Source organism: Gallus gallus, chromosome 9 (genome assembly GCF_016699485.2).
Source record: "Gallus gallus isolate bGalGal1 chromosome 9, bGalGal1.mat.broiler.GRCg7b, whole genome shotgun sequence".
NCBI classification, from domain to species: domain Eukaryota; kingdom Metazoa; phylum Chordata; class Aves; order Galliformes; family Phasianidae; genus Gallus; species Gallus gallus.
Window position 1 is genome coordinate 23,703,887 of NC_052540.1, and position 16,007 is coordinate 23,719,893.

General features: G+C 44.5%; 1 long non-coding RNA gene across 1 annotated transcript; it reads left to right on the forward strand.

Annotated features, from left to right (window-relative positions):
• The first annotated feature begins 11,820 nt into the window (after window positions 1-11,820).
• Window positions 11,821-15,181, forward strand: LOC121113449. The gene is made up of 2 exons (XR_005862410.1): window positions 11,821-12,052; window positions 15,129-15,181. It is a non-coding gene; the product is annotated as an uncharacterized LOC121113449 (long non-coding RNA).
• The last annotated feature ends 826 nt before the right edge of the window (window positions 15,182-16,007 follow it).

Here is a 16,007-nt window from a genome sequence, read left to right on the forward strand (position 1 = left end):
CAGTTGTAGTTGTACTGACGATCCTCATTGTGATAACCTGCATAGGTGCGAGGTGTTCTTTCTGGTGCTATTGAAAAATGCTAGATGAGCGCTCCACCTAGAAGAGGTACCGTGTGAAATGTCAGGTAGAAATGGGGAAATAGTTCTGGAACACATTACTTGACAGTTGGGCACTGAAAGCAAAAGCCTTTGCATAACATATAGAAAAGGGTGGATTGTATCAAGGGAAGTATAAATCTGGACCTCATAGTATGTGCCAAGTTGGGAAGGAACACAGAAAGTGGTGGAACGTGAGGTCTGTGAGTACAAGGAAGATAAGGGCGGAGAGCTGATGACACAATGGAAGGTCCATTGAAGGTCAGCGGAGTTTCTCTTTGTAACTGAATATGCAGTCCCATGAACATAAGGAGGCAGAGCTGCCATTGCTGAGCATAAGGAAGTGAAGTTGCTGTTGCGACACAATGCAAGCCTGACCTTCTGAAGTTGGAAGCTCTCAGCGAGGTATGCTGATCACCTTCATCCAACACTGACCAGAGAACCGCGCTGCTTCTTTAGGACCATGACAGTAGAGTGGGGCAATGTGTTAATAATGTCTTGGAATTCCACCCATCTTTCTTGCAATGTAATTAATGTTTGTATGTTATGTTTTAAAATATGTAACCATTGTTATCCTGGCTGTGGGAGTTAGGAGATTTCTCGTTGCATCTTACGTTGTAATAAAAATGCCTCTTGAGTGAGTGTGTCTACATTACGATTTTGGTATGAACGCAGGGCTTATACCTGGCATTCTGCTATTGAGCATTTGTGAATGAAGAAAACTTTTATAGAGGGTGATTTAGGAAGACGCCTGGATGAAGTTGAAAGCTGCTGGATTGACCGTCATGATGCTCAAAGAATCATATGGAGTAGAAGCGAGCCTGGAATAGAAGACTGGAAATCTTTAGTATCCGTCTCGGAGAGCATAGGGACCTGGAGCGACACGGGGGTCTGTCTGTGTTTATCATCTTGTGTGTTACTGCTGAGCGTGCGGTATCTGTGGAACTAGCGTGGAGTCTGAATTGTGTCATCTTCGAAGCTGTTATGCTGGAAATATCCTCCGTGCTTTCTGGAATTGCTAATAAAGACTTCCTGCCTTAATGTTAACAGAAGTGTGCTGTTTGGTTTCTATCCAACCGTTTTTTGATTCACCTTAGCGCCCCGGATCTGAAATTTGGTGAAAGGCGGGTGGATGTTTGTGAGTACCCACACATAGCATTGCATTTATTTTCTTTTGGTTGTCTTACAGATGTCCAGCTGTTGTAGAATGTCAAAGAGCTTTTTATTAGCTTCCGGCATCTTCGGTCATTTCTGCCTGCATGCGTTTAGGGGAAAGATGGTCATCAAGACGGATGTTGCGAGCCATTTGCTGCTGGCCCCCATGGCCTTGTCAGGGAAATGGCTGCTTAGGTTAAAACCGGGACAAGTCCAATTCCACAGAGCTGTTTACATGGCAATGCATTGAGCAGCAGCGTTCTTGTTTCCTAGACCATGACAGGGCAGTTTTTCCCTTAGCACCTTTTGTACCTATTGTTTTAGAAGTTTATCGCTTCAGTTGTCTTGACTGTCAGGGACAGGTGTGATTGTTCTCTCCTGTAGAAGTCATCTTTGGAAGCCAGATTGCCAAAGGGACGTGGCAGTCAGTGAAACAATCTGCAGCAGTGCTGGAGCTGTTTGTTTTCCAGCACGCCAAGGTAGTATGCCTTACAGCAAATCAGCTGGTCCTCGCAGCAAGGGCCCATACAGTCTGCTGGGCCACAGAAGCAGGATGGGCAAACGGTTGTTTTTTAGAGTATTCTCCTTCCTTGTGAGGTATCCCAGGGCCAGAAAAGGTGCCTGTTTTTTGCAAAGGTTGTGAGATATCGGAGTTGCTAATTGTAGGCTTCAGTGCTGGATTTATCGTGTAGGTAGATCATTTTTGGTTGCAATCAGTATTTCTGTACCAGGTTGGTTACAGTGAGAATATGAGGACTGAGCGAGTGTTCGGAAGCATGAGTAGCCGGAAGGTCAATTACTGAATACTGTATTGCAATGCAAGGTTACTGAGCATGTTACAATATTATCCAATTAGAATAGAAGCTTATCAGTCATAAGAAATAAGAGAGTTTGTGAAAAAACAGAGGTGTTACTGTAACACTGAGGCGAGCCGTGCAAGTGAGCTGAGCAGCAGGGAAAAGAGGATGTCTTGTGATATGCTAGCAGTTTTATGTTTAACCCTGAATGGAAAATGGAAAGCAATATAACACTTGGTCTTCTGCGATATGAAGCGTGTAGTTCTTCTTGTGTTCTGAGAACCACGTATGTGGAACTATCTACAGTCCATGGAACCAGAGCATTAAGTGTTTAACTCACAGTGCATTTTATGACATTATGTTATGGAATAGCGATAAGCAGAAATCATAAAAGTATGACATTTTGGTTGTTCTTTACCTAGTCTTGCAATCTTATTGTAAGCAGTTTATTAGGGTTATTAAATACCTTTTTTATTGTTCTCCTGGACAATAGAAGCATTTGAGTACCTCTTTGTCCACGCAGCCGCCTTCTTTACTGGTGAATTAAGGCAAATAACTTAGGTTGTAAGTTACGTGCTTTCATCTGGTGCTGAATGGGCAGCTACAGGTCTGACCTCGCTAAGCCAGGTTTTGGCTGGCAATAACAGATGTTTTTCTGCAGACTCAGACAGTTTGTACCGACAGCGGGCCTCCTGTTTCTGCAAATAATATCGTTAGCTGTCCTATCTCTGGAATGCCAGGTCAGACAGTAAAACCACACATGAACTAACAAGCAGCGGATTGGTCGATGGAGTTGTAGCTGATGATGGGCTAGACCGAGTCAAGTGTCTTCCATCTCGACCGAGCTCAAGGAGTACACAGCGAGAGAGATGTATGATGTTCTTTACAAGACCACTATAGATCACCGAGAGATGTGCAAAAGAGCTGAGTGTTGGGGCAGGGAGGGGAAATAAAAAGACAATCCTTTGGGGGACTCACTGTAATAACGCAACATTTTCTTGGCCATGTAATACTGACGTGAGCAGCTTGTTTATTATGTTTGTGCCTTTCTTGTATGTGGGCTGGGTGGGAATATTCCCTTTGCATCTGTTGTGTGGACAGTCCTGAATAAACGTTTGTGCTTTATCAGTACTCTGTGGTTATAGTTTGATTTCTGGACAACACAGCTGCTCCTGTAATGGGATATTTTCTCTTTTTTTCTTCTCTACTCTGTTCTTTGATGATGTTTCTTATTCCTTATCTGGAGATCCTCTCCTGCTAGTGTAACAGCAGAGGTGCCAGTGCTGTGAGGAAATGTTAGAAAAATAAGGCTGGTCATATGTCTGTGAATCGTAGAGTCACAGAATCATGGAACGGCCTGGGTTGAAAGGAAGCACAACGATCATCTACTTTCAATGGCTGTGCTACGTGCAGGATCGTCAGTCACTAGAACAGGCTGCCCAGAGCCACATCCAGCCTGGCCTTGAATGCCTCCAGGGATGGGGCGTCCAGAATCTCCTTGGGCAACCTGTTCCAGTGCTTCACCGCATTCCGTGTGCAAAATTTCCTCGTAATATCTAACCTAAACCTCCCCTGTCTCAGTTTAAAAGCATTCTCACTTGTTCTATCGATATCCACCCTTGAAAACAGCTGTTCCCCCCTACTGTTTATATGTTCCCTTCAAGTTCCAGAAGGTCACAGTGAGGTCTCATCAGAGCTTTCTTGTCTGCAAGCTAATCAAGGCCCATTCTGTCAGCCTTTCCTTATAGGAGAGGCGGTCAGAGTACTGATCGTCTTAGTTGTTCTCCCCTCTACCCACTTCAAGAGGTCCTTGTCCTTCCTGTAGTAGGGGCTGCAGGACTGGACACCATATTTCAGATAGGACCTTGCAAGAGCTGAGTAGAAGGGGACAATCACCTCTCGCTGTCTGCTGGCCAGCTGTTTTTTAATTCCATGCAGAATACGGTTGGTCTTCTTGGCTGCGAGAGTGTACTGCTGCTTCCTGTCCAGCTTGCCATCCACCAGCCCCTTCTCTGCAGGGCTGCTGTCAAGCAGATCTTGTCCTGTTTGTCTAAATATCTGGGATTGCTCTACATGCAGTGCCCTGCATTTGGCCTTATGGAACCTCATTAGTTTCACATGGTCCCACTTCTCTAGGTCCCATTCTGCAGGTCCCATCTCTAATTCTTAATCTTCTAACTCTTATTCTTTCTCTCATTGTTTTTGTAATTCTTTTTCTTCTAAATCTCTTTCCAGTTCTCTTTCCAGTTCTTTTTTTCCAATTCAAATTCTTTTTCTTGTTGTAATTAATTTTCTATTTTTTCTGTAATTTTTTCCAATAAATTTTCTAATTCTGATGCTTTTCATTTTTCTAATTCTTTTTCTTATTTATTTTCCTTTTTATTTTTCCAGTTCTTTTTCAGCTCTTTTTCTAATCTTTTTCTTTTTCCTTTTCCAGTTCTTTTTCCTTTTCCCACTCTTTTTCCTTTCCTTTTTCTAATCGATTTTCTAAATGTGTTTCTTATGCTCTCATTCTAATTCTTTTACTTCTTCTAATTAGAGTTCTGTTTCATTCTCTAATTCTATTTCTTTCTCCTTTTGTCCTTTTTTCCCTTTTTTTCCTGATTCTCTTTTCCCTTTTCCTCTTCTATTTCTGCTTCTTTTTCTTTTTCTACTTGCTATTTCTCATTTTTCTAATTTTATGGTTTTTTTTCTAATTCTAATCTCTTTCCAATTCCAATCCTTTTTCCACGCCCTTATTCCTTGCCCTTTTTCCAATTCTTTCTATTCCAATTTCTTTGTCTAATTCCTTATCTTTGTCTCATTCTTTTTCTAATTCTTATCTTCCTTTTTTCTAGATCTTTTCCTTTTCCTTCTTCTCCTTTTTCTAAATCTTTTCCAGCATATCGATTTCACCAGTCAGGCTGGGGTTATCTGCAAAGTTGCTCAGGGTGCACTCGATGCCATCATCTGTGTCACTGATGATGATGTTGAAGAGTACCAGTCATGAGACCAACCCCTGAGGCATACCACTTGTGATCAGCCTCCCCCCTGATGCATAACCATTAATCATGGTTAATCAGCCAACCCGTTTCTCATTCATTGACCAGTCCATCCTTCAAAACTACACCTCTTCAATTTAGAGACCAGGATGTGGTGCCTGACCAAGTCATAGTTTTCACAGAAGTGCAGGTATACGGCACGCATTGCTGTTCCTGTAACCAGCGATGCCATGGCTACATCATATGAGGCCACCAGATTAGTCAGGCAAGATCTGTCCTTGGTAAAGCCATGCTGGCTGTCTGAAGACATCGTGTTGCGGGAAAAAATGTACAAATGAGGTATGTCCAGCAAGAGTTCTGTCATTAGTGGCAGTCAGCTGTTAGATGAGGAGTAAGAGGGCCCGAGTCAGGCTTCCTATCACACATATGAGTTGTGTGCACGTGCACTGCCAGGGTTTATCTGTTGTTTTTTTTCTCGGGGTTTGGGCAGTGATTTCTGAGTTACCATACAGGTGGAAAACATCTTGTTGACTTACTCCAATCTGTTCAATGTCCTTCTTCAGTATTTCTGCAGAGGCTGTGAGAGAGCGTTTGAGTTAGTGCCGGAGTTTGACTTCTCAGCAGGTACATCATGGAAGTGTTCATCTCTTCTTTTTTGATCTCTGTGCAGTGCTCACATGTTTTTTTGTTTGTTTGTTTGTTTTGTTTTCTATGTATGCAATTGTTTCCTGCTGCATGTCAAGTTTTTCTTTATCTCTATTCCCTTCTGCTCTCCTTCGATACTGTCATGTCTCTTTTTGTTTGTTTGTTTTCTTGTGTCATGGTTTTGTAATTTTGCTATTGGTATTCCACATCATAACATCATGGACAGTATGCGTACTTAAAGAGTTAATATTCCAGTTCCGTGGATTGACAACCTTCCAGATACCTGCTCCTCAAAAGAGAAGAACTACGTATCCCAGAGGACCTCACGGTCAGAGCAGGAAGATACATCACAGAAGTCACGGGATCTGGTTGCTGTTTTTTTTCAGCGCACGCTCTCTCTGGCTGCCAGGCAGAGGGGTGGGTGTGCTTCCAAGCTGCATGCCTTCATTCAAGTAGGTCTTTCGGTTTTGGAAACTTTCTCTCTCTTATTTCATTTGATTTATTACTTTCTTACTTTCAATTAGATTGTATTATATTGTGTTATCTTGCATTCTGATATCATAGTTAGTAAAATAAGTTTTTCTCCTTAGATTGTTGCCACTGCTCCATTCTTTTTTCTCCCTCTCTGAGCCCAACTCCTGTTCCCCTACCCCCTTCCCTTTTCCCTTCACATTTTTTTGGAAGCCAGGGGGCTCACGGGACAACTGCCCCCTGTCACAGGAATAGATTTATCCAGATAACTCTGTGACATCTTGCCTCCATTTCCATTCTGCAGCCTGTAAGTGTTTGCATTGTCATCCAAATTTTTGGCTTACTGTTCTTTGCCCTGGGTAAAACATTGCACGATCAAATTTTAGAGGGTCCGTTGGCAAAGGGTGTTATGTCTGCTATAGTTTGAATAAAAGAAAACATATTTTGGTTCACAAGGCATGTGAACAAAGGCATGTCTGGTGCTGAAGAAAAAGTGCAACACTCTAAGATGACCATAGAATCATAGAATCACAGAGGTTGGAAAAGACCCACAGGATCCACCCAGTCCAGCCATTCGCCCATCACCAATGGCTCTCACTAAACTACGTCTCTCAACACAACATCCAAATGTTCCTTGAACACCTCCAGGGTCGGTGACTCCACCACCTCTCTGGGCAGCCCATTCCAGTGACTGACCACCCTTTCAGAGAAGTAGTATTTCCTAACGTCCAGCCTGAACCTTCCCTGGTGCAGCTTGAAGCCATTCTCTTTAGTCGTATCACTGTTACAGAAGAGGCCTGACCCCCAGCTCACTACAACCTCCCTTCAGGCAGTTATAGAGAGAAATAAGGTCTCCCCTGAGCATCCTCTTCTCCAGACTGAACAATCCCAGCTTCTTTAGCCGCTCCTCATAAGGCCTGTGCTCCAGACCCCTCACCAGCTTTGCTGCCCTCCTCTGGACACGCTCCAGGGCCTTGATGTCTTTCTTACAGTGAGGGGCCCAAAACTGGGCACAGTACTTGAGGTGCTGGCCTCACCAGTGCTGAGTACAGGGGGACAATTACTTCCCTGTTCCTGCTGGCCACACTATTTCTGATACAAGCCAGGATGCCATTGGCCTTCTTGGCCACCTGGGCACACTGCTGGCTCATGTTCAGTCGAGCGTCAATCAGTACCTCCAGGTCCAAATCCTCTACACAGTCTTCCAGCCACTCTGCCCCAAGCCTGCAGCTTTGCCTGGGGTTGTTGCAGCCAAAGTGCAGGACCCGGCATTTGGTCTTGTTGAACCTCATCCCATTGGCTTCAGCCCACCTATCCAGCCTGTCCAGATCCCTCTGTAGGGCCTCACTACTCCCAGGCAGATCGACACTTCCAGCCAGCTTGGTGTCATCTGCAAACTTACTGAGGGTGCACTCAATGCCCTCACCCAGGTCATCAATAAAGATATCGAAGAGGACAGGCGCCAGCACCAACCCCTGGGGAACACCACTCGTGACCGGTCGCCAGCTGGATTGACTCTATTCACCACCAGTCTCTGGGTCCAGCCCTCCAGCCAGCTCTTTATCCAGCTGAGAGTGTACCTGTCCAAGCCACGGGCTGCCAGCTTCTGCAGGAGAATAGTGCAGGAAAATACTGTGGGAGACAGCATCAAAGGCTTTGCTGAAGTCTAGGTAGATTACATGAACAGCCTTGATAAAAATCACAGTAATGACAGCCTGACAGCATTGTCACAATTTGCATTGAACAAGAATAAGGCCAAGCCCAGGACCTGTGGCTATAGAAACAAAAGAGAATATGTTTACCTTTGGAAGGTCATAGGTTGGCAGGGATCTCCAGGAAAATGCACTCCCCTGCACATCTGGCTCTTAAATGCGGTTTGGGAGGGGGGTGGGTCTTGGCTCCGCCCCTTCCTGTCATTGAGTCACATTGATTGCACCTGAGCTGTTTTGCGTTGGCTCCACCTTCCAGGAGGTGTTCAATTAGTGTTTCGGGCTATGAACAAGTATGTGCAACACAAAGATCCTATCAGCTTGGGGCCTATTTTGCCAGATTATACATGTTGGCTGTGAGAAGCCTTTCCAATCATGTGGAACTCCGTGTGGAGTCCTAAAGTACACTGAGGGAGTTCTGTGGGGCGATACTCTGACACAGAGCATCATGCGTATTGAGAGTAAGAGTGTTTTTAGATGCAGTCAGCACAGCTTCAGCAACAGGAAGTCCTTTTTGATGAACCTGATAGCTTTTTATGATGATGTCATGTGCTGGAGAGCTCATGGTGAAGCAGTGCATGTGGTTATATTGATTTCAGTGAAGGACTCATCACCGTCTCACACAGCACGTTTGCAGGTAAACTACGGAAGCATGGTCTGGATGATTGGATAGCAAGGCGGATCGCAAAGCCACTGAAGGGAAGAAGCTGGAGAGTTCTGGTGCATGAGACAGTGTCTAGTTGGAACCTTGTGTCTAGCGGTGTCCCTTGGGGATAGGTAATGGGACTGGTGCTATTTACTATATTCATTAATGACTTGGATGAGGGAATAGAGCAAGGTCAGGAACGCTGATGACAGAAAATTGCAAGGAGTGCCTGAGAAGCCAGAAGGCTTTGTTGACATATTGGGTGATCTAGACTCTCAGGAGAGTTGGGTGGGATGGAATTTCATGAAGTACACTAAGGGCAATAGTAGAGCATTGCATGTGGGAAGAACCATAGGAACTGTTATAGGTTAGGGAGCGCCCCATTGGAGCGCAGTATGGGTGAAAGGGACCTGGGCTTCATGGAGGACAGGAGGAGGAACATGAGCCAGTACTGTGCACTCGTGGCCTAGAAGGCTAATGGCATTCCGTGGTGTATTAGAATGGGGATGATTTGTAGGTTCAGAGTGTTTCTCCTCTCCGTGTAGTTTTTAGGTTCAAGGCGACTGAGGTGTGATGTTATTTGTGTATATAAATACAGCTAGGCTGGGTGTGAGTAGAATTGAGGAAGGCTGTTGTCAGTGACATTTGGTGATATGAGCAGCAGTAATGGGTGCTGGATTGAACAGAGCAGGTTCTGCTTAAAATTTGAGATCCATCTTCTTTATTGTGAGTGTGAGAGAACACAGGTACAGGCTGTAAAGAGAGGTTGTAGGGTGTTCTTCTCTGCAGATATTAATAGCCCGTTTGGATTCCTGCTCCCGCTCAGGCATTGGACTAGATGTTCTGTGAAGGTGCTTTCCAATCCCTGATGTTTTGTGGTTTTGTGTTAGAGTATGTACAGAACTGTATTACTATGGAATCACAAGGTTTGGAAGGATCTACAAGAGTATGTAGTTCAAATGTGCTGCCAACGCATTACTACCATGTGGTACTTAGCCATATCTTGTAGTCTGTCATCTAGCTGTCTATTGAGTACCAATTGAGTACTATTGAGCCAATCTGATAGAAGTGTATAGAGCTGTATGGGGTGATTGCGGCCAAAGTGCAGGATCCGGCACTTGGCCTCGTTGAATGTCATCCCATTCTATTCAGCCCAGTAATGCAGCTTATCTAGATCTGTCTGAAGGGCCTCCTTCTGTCAAGCAGATCTGTACTACCTCTGAAGTTGGTGTTATCTGTACACTCAGGCTATATTCAGTCTCCTCATGTAGGTCCTCAGTAAAGACATTAAACAAGATGGGCCTCAGTACCAGCCCCTGGGGAACAGCAGTTGTAACAGGTCACCAGCTGGAGTTAACTCCATTAAGTACTATCTGTGAGGCACAGTTGTGTAGCATGTTCCTTACTCCAAGAAGAGTACACCCATGCAGGCCACGGGCAGCCTGTTTCTGCAGGAGCATATCGTGGGAGACCTTGTCAGAGGCTTTGCTGAAGTCTAGGTAGACTACAGACAGAATTATTGCATCTTAGAATCCTGGATTGTTCAGGCTTGAAAGGGATTTGACACGTCATCGAGTTTCAACAGCTATCCTGTGAGTGGGGTCCCCAGCTAGTAGATCTTGTGGGTTTGTTTGAGGCTGTGACTATTTTCTTAAGGTTTTCAGTGCTTGACCTGGGACATCTCTAGGGTACCGTGTCTGCTAGCGAGGCTGCCCAACGTGGCCAGTGGGTGTGGCACAAGGTTTGGGTATTTTAGAGTTAGTGAGGGTTGTGGTAGCAATGTTCAGCATAGTGCACAGGCTTTATGTGCCATGGAGAATAATGAGCAGGTCTGTGAGTGTTTTGCTGTCTGGCAGCCAATGCTTGCTGAACCTGGTGTTGTTGTTATGTCTGTAGAGAGTACTGAGTGTTTATGGCAGTGTTTGGGATATCCTAGAGTATAATGCCAATATTTTAGATCTTTGAAGGCAGTGGACATGTGTAGGAGTTTTGCTTTGTGCTTGGAATACACCACAGAGCTTTGGCATTGGTGTTGTTCACAGTGGCAAGTTGTGGTGGGGTTGACCAACAGTTTTTCCATCGTGTCTTTTGAAAGTCCTGGAACGGTACCCTGCCCCTGTTGGCATCGGCTGCCGATCATCGTCATGGTGGGTCCTCGGTCTTTTGCTGCCCTCCAGCCGTCCAGCCACCTCCCACCCTCCATCCCCGCACCCCTGCCATCTTTGCGGCAGTCGCTGTCAGCGTTCTTGCCATCGCACCCGTAGGCGTTGCCGCAGCTCCCCTCTCCTCTGGCCCCCGCCGCAGTTGACACTCCCCCTCGTCTCCAGTCAGTGCTTCCCCCCCGCCGTTGGTCCCCCGCCCGCTGTTGTCTCATCGTTTGGCCCCTTTAAACTGTATCGCCGTGTCCCGTACGGGCATGTCTCTGCACGCCGGCCCCACCCCCGGCCGCCCTTTCGGGTCGTCTGCCCCGCCTTCCGTTTGTGACGTCATTGGCTCCGCCCCTCCGCCCGCATTCAAAAGCCGCGTTTCAGCGGAGGGAGTTCAGTCCGTCGGTGGCTCCCGTTCCGGGTCGGTGGTGTGGGGTCCTCCTCCAGTGTCAGGTAGGGTTGTTTTGGATTTCCCTTTTCTCGGTTCGTTGCTGGAGCTGCCCCGGGGGTCCCTGCCGGAGCGGTCCCTGCCGGAGCGGTCCCTGCCGGAGCGGTCCCTGCCGGAGCGGTCCCTGCCGGAGCGGTCCCTGCCGGAGCGGTCCCTGCCGGAGCGGTCCCTGCCGGAGCGGTCCCTGCCGGGGTTGCCCTGCAGGACTGTGCCGGAGCGGCTCCCCAGGAGCGGCTGCTACAGCGCTCAGGTGAGTTTCTTAATAGCCTCAGAATATGAGTCTTTAGTAGCTGTTGTGATGTTTCTCCTAATTTGTGTATTATGTTTTGTTGTGGAGTCTTGATGCACTGGGCTTTTTTGCACGCTGGTGTGGTTTTTGGTGCTTGCATCTTCTACCCTTTGTATTGTTTGATTTATTTATTTATTGCTGCTATTTTACTCTGACTGTTTTTCCTGTTTTCTTTCTTTCCAGGATATCTTGTTCTCTCTGGCAGTACTGGCATTCTTCAGTTTGTCAGGTGAAGCGGGAGTGCTTGTCTGTTGGTTTGTAGTTTCAACAGGTGGGTTGCAGACTCGAGTTTGTGAGGTATGTGTTGCCAGAGGCTTGTGATGTGCTCCTGGTTTCCTTTACAATAGGGTGGTGATTGTTTTTAAGTAGACATAAGGTTGTTGAGTTGATATAGATTAGCAATGCTGCCTTGATTGTTGATGTCTGCATCCCTGCAGTGAGTTGAGTAGTCAGCAGCTTTTTGGGCTTGGAAGTAGGGATCTTGTTTTCAGATTGGAGCTGTACAGGGCGTATTTGTGGAAGAGGGGCAAGCTTATATGTGCTGGGTTCAGTTGTTAACATTTTTTGTGTTGGACAGGTGGTTGTTCAGAAGTGTGGCATTTCTGTGCGGGTTAAGAAGCCCACTGTGAAGTTTGCAGCTCTTCAAGTATGTGGGAAGAAACAGAAAGGTTAGTGTCCTTGAGAGGCTTGAATGCTTACTTTGAGTTGAAGTCATCCAAAGTTGAGTTGGGTCATCCAAAGAGGTAAGTGCATTGTCTGTAGTTGAGTTTTTTCCTATTGGGTAGTGTGGCCTTGTTAAGCATTTCCTGGAATATTTGTTGTGTTTTGGGGTTGTTTACAGGTTTGGGTCTTTTTCTGTTTGTTTTCTTCCTGATTTTTTTTTGTTCCTGTTCCCTTTACCTTTGTGTTGGCTTTCTGTGGCAGTTTTGCTTGCCTTTTTATTAGCGTTTGTTTTAGTTTTGTTTGGGTCTTTTGTTTGGTTTTGGTTTTTTTTTGCCTTTGTGTTTCAGTTGTTGTATCATTTACCTTTTCTTTTGTATTCTGTGGGCGTTTTCTGTTTTCTCCTTTGTGTTAGCTCTGGATTTCCTTGTGTGTTGTCCTTTACCTTTTGGTTCAGTTTTTCCTGGGTGTTCTCTTTGCCTCGGTGTTGGATTTCGTTATTCTTCGGTGGTGTTTTGAGTTTGTTTTAGCACTGTGTGAGTGTTTTTCTTATGTTTCAGTTGTTCTTTGCTTCTGCTGCATGTTTGGTTTGCCTTCGCGTTTGGTTTTGGTTTTCTTTCTTTGGTCTTGCTTTTCCCTGGGTTTTGCATTCAGTTTGGTTTCGTGTTGTGCTGTGCATTGTGACCATTTTTGCATTTGGTTTGGGTTTGCTTTGGTGTTCTACTCTGCGTCGCCTCTGCTTTTCTTTAAGGTTTCTGTAGTGCTGTGTTTGTTTTTTTAGCTTTTTGGGGGTGCTTTGGTTTTTGCCTTCTGCAGGTGCTTTGCTGGTTTTTGATTTTCTGTGGGTGTTTTCTTAGTTTGTTTTCCCTTTTAGTTCCTGTCTGGTGTTTTTTCCATTACTTGTAGATTTTTGTTCTCTGTTGGTGTCGTTAGGTTTGTGGTTAGGTTTCCCATGGGTTTTCTTCTTTTGATTTTCTGTGCTGTTTGTCATTTGTTTTCTCTGAGTGTTGTGTGAGTGGTTTCCATTTGTTTTGTCATGCTGTTTGTGTTGTATTTGTTTTGTTCTGTTAGGTGTTGTGTTTTGCTTTTGGCTTTGCCTTTGGTTTAGTTTCTCCTTGGTTTTTTGCTTGTTTTAGTCATTGCCTTCATGTTTTGCGGGCCTCTGTTTTTGCTTTTGCATTAACTTTCTGTGGGTGCTTTCCTTGCTTTTTGGATATATTTTTGCTTTCTTTGCGTGTTTCTTATTTTTTTTTTTTTTTTTTGGTTCCTCATGCTTTTGCCTTTGCTCTTTCCTGCATGTTAGCTTCATTGTCACATTGGCTTTTGTGTTCTGTTTTCGTGGGGCTTCTCGTTGGTTTTGTTTCAAGTTTTATTGGTGTTTTGTCTTTGTGTTGTGTTTGTGCCCAGTGTGGTAACTTTACTTTGTTGGGATTTTTGTTTGTGGTTGGTGGGTTTTGTTCTTTTTCCATTTACATTTGCTTTGTATGGCTGTTATTGTTGTGTCCTTGCATGTGGTGGTGGTGGTGTGTGTGTGATTGCTTGTTTTTGTTGTTTGTTTCTGTATTTTACTGTGTCTTTTGTCCATTTTTTCTTGTAGGCTTTCATAGGCTTCTTTTTGTTTCTAGCTATGGGTTTACTTATAGTGGCTGTTGTTTGCGTTTGTTATAGCTTTTTTTTGGGGGGGGGGTTGTTTTCATTATTTACTTTGGTTTGGTCTAGGTATTTTCATTAATTTTGGCTCTTGGGTTTCTTTACTGTTCTTGTTAGGTTTTTTTGCCAGTTTTAGTGTTACCTTTCTGTGGTTTTTCTTTTTTACTGGTTTTTTCTGTGTTTGGTAATTGCTTTTTGTTTGTGTATGTTGTGCTGTGTTCTTAGCTTGGTTTTTGATCTCCCATGGTGGTTTTTTTGTCTTTGTTTTCTATTCTGTTTCGGTTTTGCTTTCCCTTAGTTTATTTATTTGCATGAATTGTGTCGGTCTTTGCTGTTTCTGGGCCTTGTTCTTTTCTTTCTGCTAGCGGTTTCTTTTGCCCTCGTCTTTGACTTTTTGCTCGCTTATCTTTCTATTGCAGTTTATCTTGTGTGTGTCTTGTTACGCAATTAGCTGTGCCTGTTTTTGTCTTTGTTTTCATGCAGGGCTTTTGTCTTCTGTGGTTGTTGCCTTCATTGCTGGGATCGGATGTGTTGGGGATGTGTCTTTGACTTCAATGTAATTGTTGTGAATGTCATTCTAATTGCTTTTCTTTACAGTTAATTGGTGTTGATCTTGAAGGGTTATGCTATTTGTAATGCTAGGTGCTGTTCTGATTATTGAACTAAGTTGGCAGTATAATCTTAAAGGTTCAGTAGATTTGGTTCTTATGAACAGCTGTATGCTTAGAAGGTGTTGTAGAATGAGTAGTAAAAACTTACTTGAAATAATCATCACTTGAGTTGTTGCATCTGTTTGTTGGGCTTGGCTGTCTGTCTTGTCTTCTTTGGGGTTACCTTCAACTTTTGCTGTTAGTATGTGTGGATTTGTAGCGGATGGTGTTCTAGGTTTCTTGATGGACTCAGTAAGTTTTCTTACTAACACATGTAATGTGTTTATTTATGTGTGAGTGTCAGTCCCAGTTGTTGAATCAGTTTCTGGATCTGTGACTTCACTGCCTTTGCTCTCAGTCTTCCTTCTTCCTCATGTTATTGTCTTTTTTTTGGTCATGTTCTTCTTGCTGTGATTTGTGTAATTATATTTTTCTATTCTTTGAGTTGCTTATCTTCAATTGTTTTGTGTAGTGTAGCGGTGGGCTTTTTTGGAGCATCGGGTGTCTGGTTTTGTATTTTGCAGTCTTTGCGTGTGTGTGTGGTGATGCTACTTGTCTTTGTTATTGTGCATGATCTTATTGCTGTTGCAGTGAATTGTTGCTTGTTTTGATTATGCCATAGCATCTTGTCTTAGCTTGTGTGTTTTCTCTTGCGTTCTCATAGGTCTTCAGTACTGATCGTGCTTTGGATCTGTGTTATAGGTGTTGGTTTTGGTCAGTAGCTGTGTTTGAGTTGTTTCATCTGTACTCTTAACACTTGGTTGTGTCTCTTCCATTTTTATAGTGAAGCTGCCATCTTCTTCTGGAGAGCGTGGACAATAAATGTGCTAAACCCTTTGTGTTGCTTGTGGTGTTGTGTCATAGAAACATAGAATCCCAGGGCTGGAAGGGATCTGCAAGATCCTCTATTTGACCCCGTCCTTCCATTTCTGTTGCTACCACAGGCTGCTAACCCATTTCTCCTAGCTCCTCATACTGATGCCTCTCAAACAGTGCCAGGGACAGTGACTCCAGTTGGCAGGGCATTGCAGCTCTTGACCCAGCTTTGACAGACGGAGTTTTTCCTTCTGCATATTTTAAATGCACTCTGGTAGGATTTGTGGCATTTCCTTGGGTCCTTGTTTGTTGCTTGTGTGAAGAGGCCAAACTTTCCTCCAAGCTTCCGCTCACAACATCTGCGCAGTCTGTTGTGGAGTACGATGAAGTTCTCTGTGGGACTCCTGTTTTCTGGACTGAATAATTGTATGTCTTTCAGATGCTCCTTATAAGACTTGTAGTTCTGACCCATCACAAGTTTTGTTGCCATCACTGGGAGATGTTCAAGGTCACATACGTCTTTGTTGCAGCAAGGGGCCTGAAACTGAACAGAGCAGTACAGGTGCAGTCTCACCAGTTGTGAGTACAGCAAGTTATTACCTCCCCGCTCCTGGTGGCCACAGTGTTTGCCATGCTGGCCAGGATGCGTTTGGCCCTGTTTGCCACCTGGGCCCATTTTCAGCTCTTGTACAGCTGAGCATTAACTCGTACCCCCAGCAGCTTTTACTTTTCACATACATTAAGTGTGGCTTCATGTGCCATGTAGAGTCATGTTGACTGTATTTTGTAATTTCATCTCTGGGGTTGATGCTAACATGTTCTGATTTTTTGGGGTAATAATCCTAGA